The sequence below is a fragment of the Nuphar pumila genome, chromosome 4 (assembly GCF_984573655.1).
Source record: "Nuphar pumila chromosome 4, dmNupPumi1.hap1.1, whole genome shotgun sequence".
NCBI classification, from domain to species: domain Eukaryota; kingdom Viridiplantae; phylum Streptophyta; class Magnoliopsida; order Nymphaeales; family Nymphaeaceae; genus Nuphar; species Nuphar pumila.
In genome coordinates this window covers 86,811,489-86,827,831 of record NC_143252.1, presented here as the reverse complement: position 1 = coordinate 86,827,831, position 16,343 = coordinate 86,811,489, and the positions used below count along the sequence as shown (strand labels likewise).

Here is a 16,343-nt window from a genome sequence, read left to right as displayed (position 1 = left end):
GCATGGGATAAAAATGATTGGAGGAGAAGGATTCATGTGGAAGACCCAGAATGATTTTTTTTGTTGGTTCATATCGCCGACCCCAATTGTTTTGGGATGAAGGAGTAGTAGTTGTGGTTGTTGTTGTTTGTGGGCATGAGAAAAATAAAATGAACAATTAAAAAAAACAAGAGAGGACGGTACTCCACCATGGCTCCTGCCCACTCGCTTCCAAACATGTAAAAAACGTGACATTTTTTCAGTTAAGAAAAAGCATAAAAATTTTATTTTATTTTATTTTTATCATTTTTCATTACAATATATGTTTTTTAGGATAGTTTAAAAGAAAACCCATCACCAAGTGCACATTGGATGGCCTCCGGTTGGTAAAATCTTTGAAGTCTCTGACCTTTCGCCCACGCTCACTTGGGAATACACCGAGCTTGGCAAGGGATGTCACCCGTGGGTTCCAAACTTACAACGTCCCGTCAACTGGGTGACGTTCACAGGTTGCTCCTAACAGATGCCGATATAAGAAAATTACAAAAGATATTAATTTCTCATATAATAGAAAAAAAAGTTGCCGTTTCAACTTTGATCGTTAAGGATGAAACCGATCAAACAAATATTTGCTTAAAAGTGGAAAAGTTTGAGAATCGATTAAAAAGTGAGAGCGTTGATGGGGGTATATTGATTTTTGATAAAAAGTTTGGTGGTATATAAAAGTTTTCTTTTTTTTTTTCCTCTCTCCTCTCTGAAGCAAATCTGCGAGCCGGCACCAGGCTTTCTTCGGAAGCCCATCATTTCTCTCTCTATCTCTCTCTCGTCATCGTCGTCTTCCTTGTTTCTGAGAGATTTGAAGAACAGATCGGCGTTTCCTTCTTTCGATTTCGATCTATTTTTCTTCGGTCTCGAGTTCTTTTTGGACGAGATTGAGGTACTCTCTTTTTCTGTCGCATGGAACTTATGAGAGGGACTTATGAAAATCCTTTTTTGATTTGCTTTTGTACTGATCCTTGAAGAACTTGATCTTTTTGGAAATGCAGAGTCCTCGATCCAGTTTGTTTTACCTATCGGATTGAGCTTCTAGGCATAAAAAGTCGAGTCTTTTTGGGTGCTCTTTTTTATTTTTCACTCGTTTCTTTCGAGAGTTGGAGATTTTTTTGGTGGTTTTGAGGTTTGTTTCTTGGGCGATCGATGGATTCGTGTTTTCGTTTCTGAAAAACGGTTGTTTTGTTGCGCAGATCACCGGAGTTCCGGCATGGCGACTGCGGGGGGCACGGGATGGTTGAGAGGGAGGGTGAAGGCCGTCCCTTCGGGCGATTGCCTGGTTATCATGGGGAGCACAAGGGCGGAGACCCCCCCGGAGAAGACTATCACGCTCTCGTCGCTCATCTCTCCGAGATTGGTATGTCTGGACGATATGGACGATAGTTTTCGTCGTGTTTCTGTTGATTATTTGGAAGATTTGGTTTGATGTGTTTCAATTCGTATTACAAATCGTCGTCCCGCAATCCCAAATCTTTATCTTGTGCATGAACTCTGCGTTGACGTTCTCGTTTTGTGGATAAATTTAGTTGATTTCTGGTTCCCATCTTGATGTCGTAGCTTAATTTGTAAAGGAATGAAAGAGAACAAGCTCCGTATGATTAGACTTTGTTGATGCTATTTTGAGAATCCTAGATCTGCCATGCTTTTGATCGATACCATATAAGATTTGTCTTTATGAATTTATGTATCGAATGCTGCTTCATGCATAGGCTCGGAGAGGTGGCGTTGATGAACCGTTTGCGTGGGATAGTAGAGAATATTTGAGGAAGTTCTGCATTGGAAAGGTGCTCTTTTTGCGTTTTTTTACTGCGTACCTTTAGTTCTATCTATATCCGGTCGAGCATAATTCTGTTAACAGGGTTATGCATAGTTTTGATGATGGTGTCATATTGGTTTTCTTTCTTTTTTGAGTAGGAAGTTACCTTCAAAGTTGATTACACTGTGCCATCCATTGGCCGGGAATTTGGTTCTGTTTTTATTGGTGATAAGAATATTGCCTTCGTCGTGGTTTCAGAAGGCTGGGCAAAGGTTAGATATGATCCCGTTCACCTGCATTGTAGTTGGGAAGTGACATGGACTTGTGGATTATCATTCTTTTTATCACACTCGGTGGCTGCAGGTAAGGGATCAGGGTCAGCAGAAAGGAGAAGCGAGTCCCTTCCTTAGTGAGCTTTTGAGTCTTGAGGAGCAGGCAAAGCAGCAAGGCCTAGGCCGTTGGAGCAAGGCTAGTACGCATACTTTAGCTGCGTTATTATCTGATAAGAAGCCAAAATAAATTTTTTCTTGGGCACTCTTGTGGAAAAGGTAAATGTTGGATTTGTGTAGGTTGTTTACTCTTGCTCAATCGTGCAGGAACCTGGTGCTTCAGAGGCATCAATCAGGAATTTGCCTCCTTCTGCAATCGGAGATCCTAGTAACTTGGATGCAATGGGTCTCTTGGCTGCCAACAAAGGTAGACCTATGCAGGGAATTGTTGAGCAGGTCCGTGATGGAAGTACCCTGAGGGTCTACTTGCTCCCTGGGTTTCAGTTTGTCCAAGTCTTTGTCGCTGGTATCCAGGTAAGATTTCATTTGTTCATCTCGTTGATTAGGCTCTAGGTTGTGCTTTTGAGTGTGTCATTGAGAAATTTCACCATTTTACATTAGGCTCCTTCAATGGGGAGACGATCCTCAGTTGAAGCATCAGCAGAAGCTGAGGTTACTTCCACGGAGATAAATGGAGATGTTTCTACAGAAACTCGACCGCCGCTAACATCTGCGCAGAAGCTTGCTGCATCTACAACAGCAGCTGGGGAAGTACAACCAGACCCGTTTGGAAGGGAAGCAAAGCATTTCACCGAGATACGTGTCTTGAGCAGAGATGTGGGTTTCTTTCTTTCCAAAAAAGTCATTCCCCATAGATTTCATTCATCTGATACTAATTATTCTAATTCTTGGTTATATGGCAGGTACGGATTGTGCTGGAGGGGGTAGACAAATTCAGTAATTTGATTGGTTCAGTTTATTGCCCAGATGGAGATTCAGCAAAGGATCTGGGCCTGGAGCTTGTAGAAAATGTGAGTTTCTTTATTTTTGATATGCATGAAGGTAGTTGTAATGAAAATCTTAGAATGCCAGCAATTTGGTCTTAGGATCTGATGTTCTCCTGAAAGTTTTCCATATTTATTGTGTCCTAGACTGTGTCACATAGGTGCGGGTGTGGGTGCGGGTGCGGGTGCGGCGATGTGGCACTTTAAAAAAACTTGGGTGCAGGAGGGTATATATATATATATAATTTTTAACAGTTAACAGCAGTAACACTAATTTTTAACAGTTAACAGCTGTAACACTAATTTTTAACAGTATTTTTTTTTCGAGTCCAGATTTGGACATTTATGATCTTGGGTGCATTGGCCGTACCCAGGGTTGGCTTGACCGCACAGGGTGCCGCACCCGCACCTGCACCCAAGTTACGTCGCGGCGACGCGGGTGCGACACCCTGTTGGCCGAATCCCTGTGACATATGTCCTAGGTGTGTTTGTGGTCATTGGATTCTTTACATTCTTGTAACCAATGTCATCAAGAGATTAAATGTTTAGCAACATTTTCAATGATTCATTAATTTCATTCACATAAAATAAATGTGGAATTCACATGTCGAACCTAGGCTATCTGTCAGGTTATTCTCCTGGAGTCCTTAACAAGCTTTCACAAAATTTTGATAAAGAGGAAGATCTTGAATTATTTGTATTCTTACACTGAATCCTCTTCTAACCTTTTTCTAGTTTATTGAGATATTCTTAAAAAAAGATAAATTTGTAATATCTCCCAAGACATGCCTTAAAGGAATCTCCTCAAAACCAAAATGTTACTATGACTCTATGTACATAAACAACGAAATATTTCTTCTTTCTTTGGTAAACTATGTCACATAGGTGCGAATGCGGGTATGGGTGCACATGCGGTGATGCGGCACTTTAAAAAAACTTGGGTGCGAGGGGTTGTGATCATTGCAAAAATTTTCCTTTCTTTTTAGAAAGGGAAAACTTTCGCAAGGTCCACTTGACCTTTTGAAAAGATTTTGAAAAATTACTCGCCTCCGTTTTTAGAAAATACGGGAAAAATGGGGCGACGAGGCTCGCTTGTCCGTATGAGGTTCAACCGTTCATCGCGTCTTTACCAGGGGTAATTAAACCAAGGATCGAATTTATGCCTTTACTTTGCCTAAATTTGTCTAAGAAATTATTCTAAGTCCTAGAAATGCACATAGAATCATGCTTGTGCTATGATTTTTGAACTTGAAAGTATGTATGCTTTTAGAAATACTTCAGAAATTTGGATTTTTCAAGTGTTTTTGAAATGGATTTGAAGATTATATTTGGAAAAGTTATTTGGAAATGACTCGAAATAAAAAAGAAAATTGATCTAAAATCACTAAGAATTATTCTGAAATTACAACTTGAAATTGATTTTGAAATCGAAATTGAAAGTTTTTGAAATTGTGAATGAAGTGGAAAGTTGAATTTGAAATTGAATTTGAATTTTGAACTTGGAACTGAAATGAATTTGAGTTTGAATTGAAAAAGTTCGAGTTTGAACTTTGAAATTGAAGCTGAAATCGAAATTGGAGTTCGAAAATTAAGTTTGATTCTGAAATGGAATTTGAAATTGACTTTTAAAATGAAAATCAGAGTTTGAAATTAAAATTTTGAATTGATTTGAAATTGGAATTGATTTTTGAAATCAGAATTGAACCTAAAAATCGATTTTTGAAATTCAATTTGGAATTTAAATTGGAAATTGAAAATCAGAATTTAGAATTGAAATTGAAATTGAAATTGAAATTGAAATTGAAATTGAAATTGAAATTGAAATTGAAATTGAAATTGAAATTGAAATTGAAATTGAAATTGAAATTGAAATTGAAATTGAAATTGAAATTTTAAAATGAAACTGGAATTTAGAATTGGAAATTCAAATGAAATTTGAATTTTGGTTTGGAATTAAAATTGAAATTTGAAATTACAATTGAATTTTGAATGGAATTTAAAAGGGAAAATTTAAGATTGAAAACTTGGAATCGAAATGAAATGTGAAATTAAAATTAGAATTTGAAAATAGAAAATAAGAATTGATATAAAAATCGAAATTTGGAAATTGAAAAAAAATTTGAAATAAGATTTAAAATTGAATGAAATCGAAAAATGAAATTGGAAAATAACTTTGAAATGGAAATCGAAAATGACTTTGAATTTTGAAATGAAAATGGTTTTTGAAAATTATTTCGAAAATCACTTGGAAATTTGAAAATAACTTGAATGATTTGAAAAAATGATGCAATTCTATCTTAAATGATGAATATGTTACTTTTTGAAAAATTATTTGAATTTTAAAGAAAAGAATTTGATACTTTTATTGAATTAAAACAAGATTAATTTCCATATATTCATGACTATGGCCACAAATATACTTTAAATTAATCTTTATTAAAATTTTAATAAAGAAAAGAGATTTTATGCCTTTATAGAATTAAAATAAGATTAATTTTTATATATTCATGACTATGGCCACAAATATATTTTAAATTAATCTTTATTTAGATTCTAATAAAAAAAGAGAAATTAATTTTTGAAAAGAAATGATGATTTTTGAAATTGACCTAAGAGTGTAGGTAAAATTTTTATTTAATAAAGAATAATAATTTTAAGTATTATTTGTATTTCGACTATGGCCGTAAATACAAACTTTACTTAGTTTTATTTATCCTTTATTAAATGGTGCACGTGCCATTCATGTTTTCATAGTGTATTTAAGAAAAAAAATAGAAAAATACAACAAGTTAATATGAAATTAAAATTAAACTAATATGTTCATTCATTCTAAATTAAGCATAAAGTAAAATTTTATTAATGAAATTATTACAATCTTTGAATTAATTACAACAATTGAAAAGGAAATAAAATGTAAATTCCTGCAAAATTAGCAAACATATTAGAAATAAATGTAGGCATTTATGGATTTTCTTCAATTATTGAAAAATTGAAGAAAATAGCCAAATTAGCCTTTTATGCCCTAAAAAAATAAGGAAAAAATTAGAAATAAATGCATATGATACATGAATTTTGCAAAAGTATTTTGGAAATATGTTTTGAAGTTTTAAATTTTCAAAATTGGGGTTTAAAACATCTAAACTCATTTTAAAACTTGAGTTTAAAAGGAATTTAACTTTGAAATTTTGAGAATTTTGTGAAAATGTATTGAAACGTGATTGAAATAAAAGGCAAATAAACTTCAAAATTTTGTTTAAAATGAAATTAATGCATTCTAAATTGATAAAAGATATTTTTAATTCATGAAATACACGAATTATGTTTGAAAATTGAATTTAAAAGTGTTAAAATAACCAATTTCACTTCATTTTAACAAAACAATGCCTTTTACAGAATTAGTTTTGAAAAATACAATGGATGAATGATCAAATGACCATAGAAATTTATAAAATTTGATATGGATAAATTAGACTCAAAATAGAAGAAAACCCTTTTTACAGATTTCGAAAATGAGTTTTCATTATAGAAAGCTAATCTAAAACAAAATTTAAGTAATGATTAATGAGGCTAAATGACAGAGTTCTGATTTTTGATCAAAATCAAATATGAAAAATCTATAGAAATTGCTGAAAATTTACATAGATAAACTAGACATGCAAAGGAGAAAAATCCAATTTACAGATCTAGAAAATGATCTCCCATTGGGAAGATCCGATCCAAACAAGTTGGCTTAAAACCTGTGAAAGAAAATCGACAAGGTTCTGGTTTTTTATTCGAACGACAGATGAAAAGGAAATAAAAGTTTATGAAAATTGGCATGAATAAACTAGACATTTTAAGGAAGAAACTCCTGTTTACAGATCTGGAAAATGATCTTCTATTGGGGAGATATGAATGCAACAAGTCGATCTTGGGCCTGAGCAATGCCTGAGATTGCAAACAGATAGAGTCTCAACTTAAAATGTAAAAGAAATAGAAATCCTCCATAGAAATTGATGAAAATTTACAGAGATGAACTAGACATCCAGATGAAGAAAAACCCTTTTACAGATCTAAAAATGATCTCCCATAATAGAGATATGACTGACAAAACGGGCTAAAAACCAGACCATAAAAATAATACAATATAACAGGGTTGCGGTTTTTAACCAAAATCGGGTATGAAAACATCATAGAAATTGATAAAAATTGGCATGGACAAACTAGATTCAATGTTGGAGATATCTTTTTTTACAGATTGGAGAGATCATCTCTGGTTAGGGAGAAATCAATCCAACAAGTTGGTCCAATTTCGAGTCAAATCCGAACAAGGCCAAATGACAGAGTTCAAATCCCGATTTTTTTAGGGATCAAACCAACTCAGAATGATCTGATTTTTGGTGGAGATAAAAAAAAAACACATGAATGAAAATGCAGTAAAAAAAATCAAATCAAAATGAGGCTTAATTATATGCGAATTGATGAAATAAAAAACGGACCAGAATAGAAAATAACATCTAAACATGATTGAGTGGAATAAAACCTTATTAATGAATTGATCCAAGGATCAAATATGAGATCTATCATTTCAAACCATGGATGATGATGAAAACGATGCAAAAATAAAATTAAATCATCTAAAAATAAAATTGAAAGCATTGGGACATAAATTGAAATCGATTTTGCCCATTGAATATGAGATTTGATCTATTTATGATCAAATCTTATAATTTAAATGGCTAGAATGAAAATGCACAAAGTAAATAGCAAATTGAATGGATCAAAAGCATAAAATGGAAATTAGCATGGAACTAAGATAGTTCTACATTGCTATCTTTTGAAATTAGAAAGAAATTGAGAAAAGATCTAATTTACAAAAATTGAAATTTGCAAAAGAAAAGAAAGAGAAAAAAAAATCAAAAGAGGGAAGAAGGGACTTACCTTTGGGCCGAAGAGGGGATCTTTTTCTCCTCAATTGGCACCAATCCCAAGGAAGAAGGGAGGAGAGAGAGAGTAGAAGAGAAGAGAAGAGAAGAGAAGAGAAGAAAAGAGAAGAGAAGAGAAGATAAAGAGAGAATTCTTTTGATTATCTCAATTTTTTAATTTTTCAACTTATAGAAAACAGACCCCCAAGGGGTCTATTTATAGCCTAACTTGGGGGCATTTTTGTAACGCCCCAAAATCCAGGACTAATAACTTTTTATGAAAAGTCCGAAAGCTTTGAAATCTTTCATTTATCGGAGTTCTTAAATAAAAAATCAGCAGAAAAATAGTGTTTGAAATAACAAGTCAATGGATCTTGGGTGCATTACAACACAAACTTTCTTTCGCAACAGATTTGAAACTCCGTACATTTAATAAACCAAATAGATTTTGAAATGCATTTTATAATAATTTAAGACTTGTACAAAGGAGTTTTCTAAAAAGCCTTTATGCAAAATTACTAAATTGTCTTTAGGAGCGAAACGTCAGGGAAATAGTCTCATATTGATTTCATCACGCCATCGTGCCATCGCAGTCCGTACAAACCTAATCATGACCTATGCTCATAAAATGAGTCAGTTTCACGAAAAACTGATAGGTGCACAAGTGAGACAATGTAGAACAGAATTAAGTTCTTACATTTAATTCTATTATGCTTAGCAGTTTAAACAAATGAAAAACTACTACTAGCATCAACAATTAATCAACACAAGAGAACTGCTAAAACTAGTATTTAACAATTAATCAGTGCAGGAGAAAAGCTACAACTAGCATTAGCGGTTTAATCACCACAGATAAATGATACAACTAACATTAACAGTTAATCAACACACACGAAATGCTACAACTAGCATTAACAGTAAATCAGCGCACATGAAATGCTACAACTAGCATTAATAATTAATCAGCGCACAATGCGCAACCAACAAGTAACGTGAACCGTATAACTTTTGTTTCGATATTAGCTGGCCTGTTAATACACGCAAGGCACGAATCGTAGAAACAACCAAGACTAGTTCGGGAGTCTATTATGCCATGTATTTTCAATACCCCGAATAACTAGCTGAGTCCATTCATAAGGGGACGGTCAGTGACCGAGAGAGGATTCCCCAAAGACCACTTGTTCTAAAGGATGCATCCAACTTCTGCAGAAGTGTTGAGCTAACTATTGTAGCCCCTTTCCCCTAACTCCGATGACTGGAGAAGCCGAATTTTTGCCCGTGGGGTGGTTGTTAACAACCTGTCCATTGGAGTTTTTTGTATCGATTCATCCTCTCCCTTGACATAAACAAAAAGTAAATGGGTGCATCAGGCGTTGCTTAACTAACGACTCATTGCACATGCTCTGGTCTTTCAACCATTCGAGCATCTTGCCTGTGAAGGCGATCTAACACCATTTTGTGATTTCAAACACGTGCCATTGCACGTTCGAGGTAAACATAGACCTCTCATCCTACTCATCGCAATACACAACGTACTTGTTTAAAAGTACAACCACAATGAGAGGGGTCAACTTATTGTGAGTGTGAAAGCATCACCATTGTGATTTTAGACACGTGCCATTGTACGTTCGAGGTAAATATAGACCTCTTATCCTACTCATCGCAGTACGCAAAGTACATGTTCAAAAGTACAACCACGATGAGAGGGGTCAACGAGGGTGAAAACACCACCATTATGTAATTTCAATATTATGCTAGCAGCACGATTTGAGAACGCATGATCGTCTCATCCAATCATCGTAGTACTAACATGTCGTACATGTCAAAAAGTACCCCTATGATGAGAGGGGTACAAGTTTCTCATAAAGAAACCGATGAAATCATTTTAATTTACATTTAACATCTCTGGTTCTTTAAACCAACACGAGCATCTTGCCTGTAACGGCAAAACATCACTATGTAACTGATTTCTACAAAGTGCCCTTTGTATGCTTCGAGGTTACACGAACCTCTCATCCAATCATCGTAGTATAAACATGTCACAAATATTTAGTTTGACTTGACATGCTCAAGTCCTTTAAACCACTTGAACAACATTGTGCACTTTGCATGGTACGAGATCGCCACAGATCTCTTATCTAATTTATCGCAATATCAGCATGCTGCGTATGTCTTGCGATATTGTTTAAATATACAAGTTTCTCGTCAGAAACCCCGCCCAACTCGTACCCATGCCCCTAATCGGGGTTATTCGAGTTGCATCGGAAACATAAAGAGAGTTAGCAAAAACACTACTCCCAAATATGTCGATTTGGGAGACTTGGATACTATTTCTCAGTGTTATTAAAAACGCGCCTCAAGGCGCAAAAAGCGCGCCTCGCCTCAAGGCGAGGGCCTTTGTGCCTTGAGGCGCTTGTATAAAGCGTAAAGGCCTTGAGGCGTACGCCTCACAGGCCTTGAGGCGTACGCCTCAGGGCGAAATGCGCCTCAATGTGAGGCGTATGCGCCTCTTTTTATTGGTCAAATGGGGTTAAAGCCCCCATTTGACCAAAAAATAAATGCTATTAAATTAGGGCCCCGACCCTGCCCTAATTTCTTATTCTGTTTCACAGTCTCTCTCTCGTCTCTTGCCATTTCTCTCTCGTCTCTCTCGCATGCAGTCCCTCACTCGTCTCTCGTAGTGCCTCACTCGCCTCTCTCTCACAGTCCCTCACTCGTCTCTGTGTCTCCCACGGTGGAGCCCACGATCCCATTTTCGATGCCGCTTATGACCTGATGATGCTCAAGGATGCCATGGATTTTCCGGCGAGGCGAAGCCGAACAGCAGAGCTCCAGGAAGAAAATGGGTCGGATTCCAAGCCTTCAAAGAAGAAGAGGAAGAAGAAGATCAGGGCTCGTCGGTGTTCTCTTCCCACCAAGCTCTTGAGGGCCACAGAGCCAGCCACAGGAAGACCAAAGAAGAGCTGCTCAATGCAGAAGCTGCGGAGAAGGAGGTCGTTGAACCTCTCTATGAGCTCCCCTCGCCGGAATTCAACACCGACGAGCTGCCGGCCCATCAGTGTAAGATCTGTCACAAGTCCTTGTCATCTGGACAGGAGCTCGGTGGGCACAAGCGGTGCCATTGGAACAAAGACAGGGCTGCCGCAACCATCATGTTGGAGGCTGCTGAGAGTCGATGCTGCGACTGACAATGCCGTGTTTCTAATTCATGATCCATCTGCTTGAGTTTTTACAGTGTTTCTGGTGCACAAATCTACTGAATATGAATCGGTCCAGACCTGGGGAGCTCGGATTTTGGTGTCTGGTTTCTTTCTTCTAACAGAGTAAAGCAATTTTGGGGTGCCTGGAGATGGCTTGAGCTTGAAGCAGGAGAAAACAGAGGAAATGTTGGTGTTTCCCTCACTGTATTTTTTTTCCTCATTTTTTCTTTTCTTTTACTGTTTAGTTCTTTTCATTTTCTCTGCTGCAGCAAAGCACATGTATGAAGGATAACTATTTGTTTTCTGATCCTGAAAGTCACTGTAAACACCTTTTTTTCTGTACAGTTGTTAGTTCTTATTCCCAGGACTGGCAAGCTTTATTGGTAAATACTGTTAAGTCTTCAGTATTGAATTTCATGGGCCTACCAATGTTAGTTTTCGGGTTTTTACTTTTCTTTTGAAGTGCTACTTTTCCTTGTTGATTGATGCACTTATTTGTCATGTTCTGCATTGCAGTTATAAGTCTCTCCCTTCTCGGCCTCCTCCTTTTCGCCGGAAGAAGCCGCGACGCCGGCAGCCCTTGCCAGACCCCAGGTAACCCCAACCCCCTTCATTCTTTTTTCTTCATGTCTGCCTCCCTCTCTTCAATCTCTCCGTACGGCAAGTATCAAGGATTAAAGTTGTTTCTGACTGTTACCTTATATGCAATCAAGTTTCTAGGGAATCATTTTTTTTTGTCATTTTTGTGCATGTCCTCTTACAGTTCTGTATTGATGATTTTTTTGTATGCTGCTGCTGTCTATCTAGAAGAGCAGATGGGCGTTAGATGCAATCTGAATACTTGGCTGTGGTTGACATTGCTTTGTTATGCTTTGATTATAGACACTCTTATTTTTTGGCTGTTTGTTTTTAAGTGCAACTATGTTATTTTTGTTGATACATTCTTTTGATCTCATATATTTGGTTACTTATAATGGATGTGACTTGTAGGAGCAGAAAATGCATCAAATTTTGTGTAGTGTGTAGCTTTTACTCAATAAAGAAGCTTAAAGATGTGCAGGGGGCTGGCTTTATGCCACTGACTTGCACCATTTCAATTATAGCGTGACTAAACTGTTTAATATTCTCATTTTACAATAGTTTCCTGATATTCCTTTCTGTGCAGATGATGGTGGTGGCATGGATCCGGATAAAATGAGGCAATGCATGCCACTTGGATATTCAGTAAAGAGCAGGTTAGCAAATACAATTGGGCAATGTGAGCTATTATTTTTTCTGTATTACTCATACTATGCATACTGTTAAAAGAGAAATGTTCTTAGACAACATTTCTGGATGTAGACTACTTATCTATCTGTTATCCATAGGGCATATAGCATTGACTATCGAGTGATGAACTATTTTCATTTGATGAATGCTCATATAGAGAGATACGTTTTTTAATATGCATTTTGTTGTTAGTGTTAATTTTTTATTGAATAAATGCTCATATTTTATTTCTTAGATACTTACATAGATCCAGTTGTTGCATTAATGTTACTTTTACATGTTAATCTCATATTTTTTCCGTATTTATTTGAGATTTTTTATTTTTTGTTGGTTGTTGCTTCATCAATAAAGCATTTCTTATTTATTTATAATTTTAGATAATTTTTATAATTTTTTTAAGTTAAATTTTTTTTTGAGGCTTACGCTTTGCGCCTCGAGGCTTACGCCTCGCCTCAGATTTTGGTGGAGCGCCTCGCTACGCCTCAACGCTTTTCACAACACTGCTATTTCTCAAAAGAGGCTCTCAAACTTTACTTTGCAAAACTGTATATTTGGAAATATTGAACTCACGAATAGCGATCCTTTTATTAAGAAGTTTAGCACTCACGCACAAACCCGCGTCTTTTGAATATGAGCATAATTAGAGTATGTTGAACAACATATCTTATTTTGAACATGATTTATCTTTCAAACCGTGAGTACAACACTTTGCAACTCGAACGAGGCGAGATCGCCATGGATCTCTAATTCGTTTATCACAGTATCCGTATGCTGCACATACCTCGCGATACTGGTCTCGATAAACAAGGATAAGGGTTTTTCAAAAGAACCATCCCAAAACAAGTTCGTGCCCCTCATCGGGGTCATCCAAGTTATATCGGATACACGAAACCGAAGTTATAAAGCATATCTCCCAAATACTCTGATTCAGGAGATTGGGTTGCAATCTTGCAACGACTTTCAAAACCTGCTTAACAAGGCCATGAATTTGGAAACACATATTCACTTTAGGAATTCTTTTTTGAAACAAAAATACATAAGTGTTACTCGTCGTTTTTAAACAAACAAGCAAAATAGGTTACACTCTAGACTATACTTAAGCAAGTGCAAGTGCTAGTCAGGAGGGAAAAATGCGACTGTGCACAATGCAGTGCGACAGCAGGATGCAAGAAATCCTTAAAGTGCGAAGATGCACATTGAGTGCAAGAGTGCGTAACCTTGCTCAAATAGATGTATCAAGAATTGAAAACGTAAGCAAGGCTTATTACCGACCTTGATGAACGGGATACGGGTCTCTTAACAGAAACCTGAAATGAAATGGGGATCTTCGAAATACGAGCTTAGATTCACAAGGGCAAGTGTCAAGAATGACACTAAAGCATAACCCTTAAAAAGGGTATAACTGTAAACAAAATAAAAATAAAAATGTATTCTTTATTGATATGAAAAACCAATTGCTTAAGAAGCATTGGAATTAAAATACAAGGGGGGCTGCACCCCTTTATATACACAACTGAAAGAGGACTCAATGGAGTTGTTGGACACAGTCCAACAGCTGTTGGGCTGTGTCAGTCCAACAACTCTATTGCTAGTCAAGTCTGGACATGACTTGACTAGCAACAGTCATTCTAGTTCAAACTGAACTAGATGACATAAAGACAAAATAAAAATAAAGGAAAAAATTACAGAAAAGAAAGAAATGAAAAAAAAAAAAATATATATATATATATATATATATATATCTATATATACAATTTTACATTTTAACACTCCCCCTCAAACTTACGGTACAATGAACAGAAGTTTGTCTAAGAGAAAGTGAAATCGGGGAGCAACGAGAGGCTTTGTAACGAAGTCTGCTAACTGATATTCTGAAGTGACATATGGCAGATCAATTATCCCGTGTAGATATTCCTCTCTGATGTAGTGACAATCCATTTCGATGTGTTTGGTGCGTTTGGGGAATGTTCTGTTATTGACAATGTAGATCGCACTTTTGTTGTCACAACACATTTGTGAAGCCTTTGTTGCTTCAGCTCCCATGTCAGCAAACAGTCGTTAGAGTCAAACTACTTCCATGGTCATGCTTGCCATGACTCTATACTCAGCTTCGGTGGATGAGAGAGATACCTTTTGCTGCTTTTTACAACTCCACGAGATCAATGATTCTCCTAAAAAAAAATAAAAGCCAGTGGTTGAGTGTCTGTTATTGGGATCACCTCCCCAATCAGCATCAGTATATGCAATTAAATTAAGAGAAGATGAGGAAGATAAGAAGTCCTCGTGAAAGAGAGGACTTGATGTATCTGATAATACGCATGACTGCTCCCATGTGAACTGAAGTAGGAGCATGTTGAAATTGACTTGCTGTGTGAACAACATATGCTATATCTGGTCTGGTAATGGATAGATAGGAAAGTGCCCCGACAAGCTGTCTGTAAGGAGTAGGGTTTGCAAGAAGTTCTCCATCCTCAATCTTCATTTTAACATTAACAACTTCTGGAGTGTCAACTTTCTTATCATCAGTAATACCAGACCTGAAAACAATATCAAAAGCAAATTTAGTCTGAGATAATAAATATCATCTAGGAGAATAAGCAACTTCAATGCCTAAAAAATATCTCAACAAGCCCAAATCAGTCATTTCAAAATGAGATTTAAGAAGTGTTTTGATTGTTTCAACTCCCTGTTTATCGCTTCCGGTGATGATCATATCATCCACGTAGAGAAGAAGCACAATGATCCCTGCATCAAAATTCTTAATAAACAAAGCACTGTCAGTTAAACAGAATTGAAAACTAATATCAATAATAACATGACTAAACCTATCATACCAAGCTTTTGGTGCTTGTTTAAGTCCATAAAGAGTTTTTTCTAAGCGAAGGACTTTACCCTTAGGAATACTTAGACCAGGAGGGAGTTCCATATATACTTCTTCAACTAATTTTTCATTTAAAAAAGCATTTTTGACATCCATTTAAAAAATAGACAATTTTTTGATAGAAGCTAAGGCAATTAAGGTTCAGACAGTTGTTATACGAGCCACCGGAGCAAAGGTTTCTTTATAATCAATCTCATATTCTTGGGCATAACCTTTGGCTACTAAACGGACTTTATATCTTTCAAGAGTACCATCACTCTTGGTTTTAATTTTATAAACCCATCGACATCCTATAGTTTTCTTCCCTGGAGGAAGATCTTGAATATTCCATGTAGAAGCCTTTTCAAGTGCATCTAATTCAGCTTTCATGGCTTCTATCCATTTGATATCATTTTTTGCTTGAAAATATGTGGATGGTTTTTCATATGAGTGAATTAATGCAATAACTCCCCTATATGTGGGTGAAAAATACTCGTATGATACAAACTTTCTTGGAGGCCTCGAGACTCGGGATGATTGTCTAGTTGGAATGTTAGAATATTTTTCAAGTGCACATGGAGGATTAGACTCTTGTCGCCTGAAATATTGAATACTAGTATCTCTATGAACTTTTTCATTTTCAATATTAAGATCAATAATTCTTCGATCATCATCAAAGTTACAGTCAATGTCATATTCATCAGACGTTGATATTAGATCTAGCAAAAAGGAGTACTCAGTGACGTCTTTTAATTTTCTAAAATCAAAGAAGCTCTCCTTTTCAAGAAAGGAAACATTTCTAGACACATATAGTCTATTATTTTTGAAGTCAAAACATCTATAACCTTTCTGTTTTTCAGCATATCCTAAAAAGGCACAGGGAATCGCATGAGGAGAAAGTTTATCATTTTTGTCAGTAAATATGAAACATTTGCACCTAAATATTCTTAGTCTAGAGTAGTATGGAGAAATGTTCATAAGTTTTTCAATGAGAGTGATATTTTGTAACGAAGAAGATGACATCCTATTAATGAGATAGGTGGCAGTTAAG

General features: G+C 36.1%; 1 pseudogene across 1 annotated transcript in view; it reads left to right on the top strand.

Moving 5' to 3' along the window:
- Window positions 1-1,098: 1,098 nt before the first annotated feature.
- The window catches only part of LOC149840284 (ribonuclease TUDOR 1-like), a 60,727-nt pseudogene continuing 45,482 nt past the window's right edge, over window positions 1,099-16,343 (top strand). The window contains exons 1-8 of the transcript XR_016431390.1: window positions 1,099-1,156; window positions 1,224-1,387; window positions 1,740-1,814; window positions 1,945-2,058; window positions 2,150-2,254; window positions 2,383-2,589; window positions 2,677-2,892; window positions 2,979-3,086. The product of XR_016431390.1 is annotated as a ribonuclease TUDOR 1-like (transcript). The remainder of the gene's footprint in view (window positions 1,157-1,223; window positions 1,388-1,739; window positions 1,815-1,944; window positions 2,059-2,149; window positions 2,255-2,382; window positions 2,590-2,676; window positions 2,893-2,978; window positions 3,087-16,343) is intronic.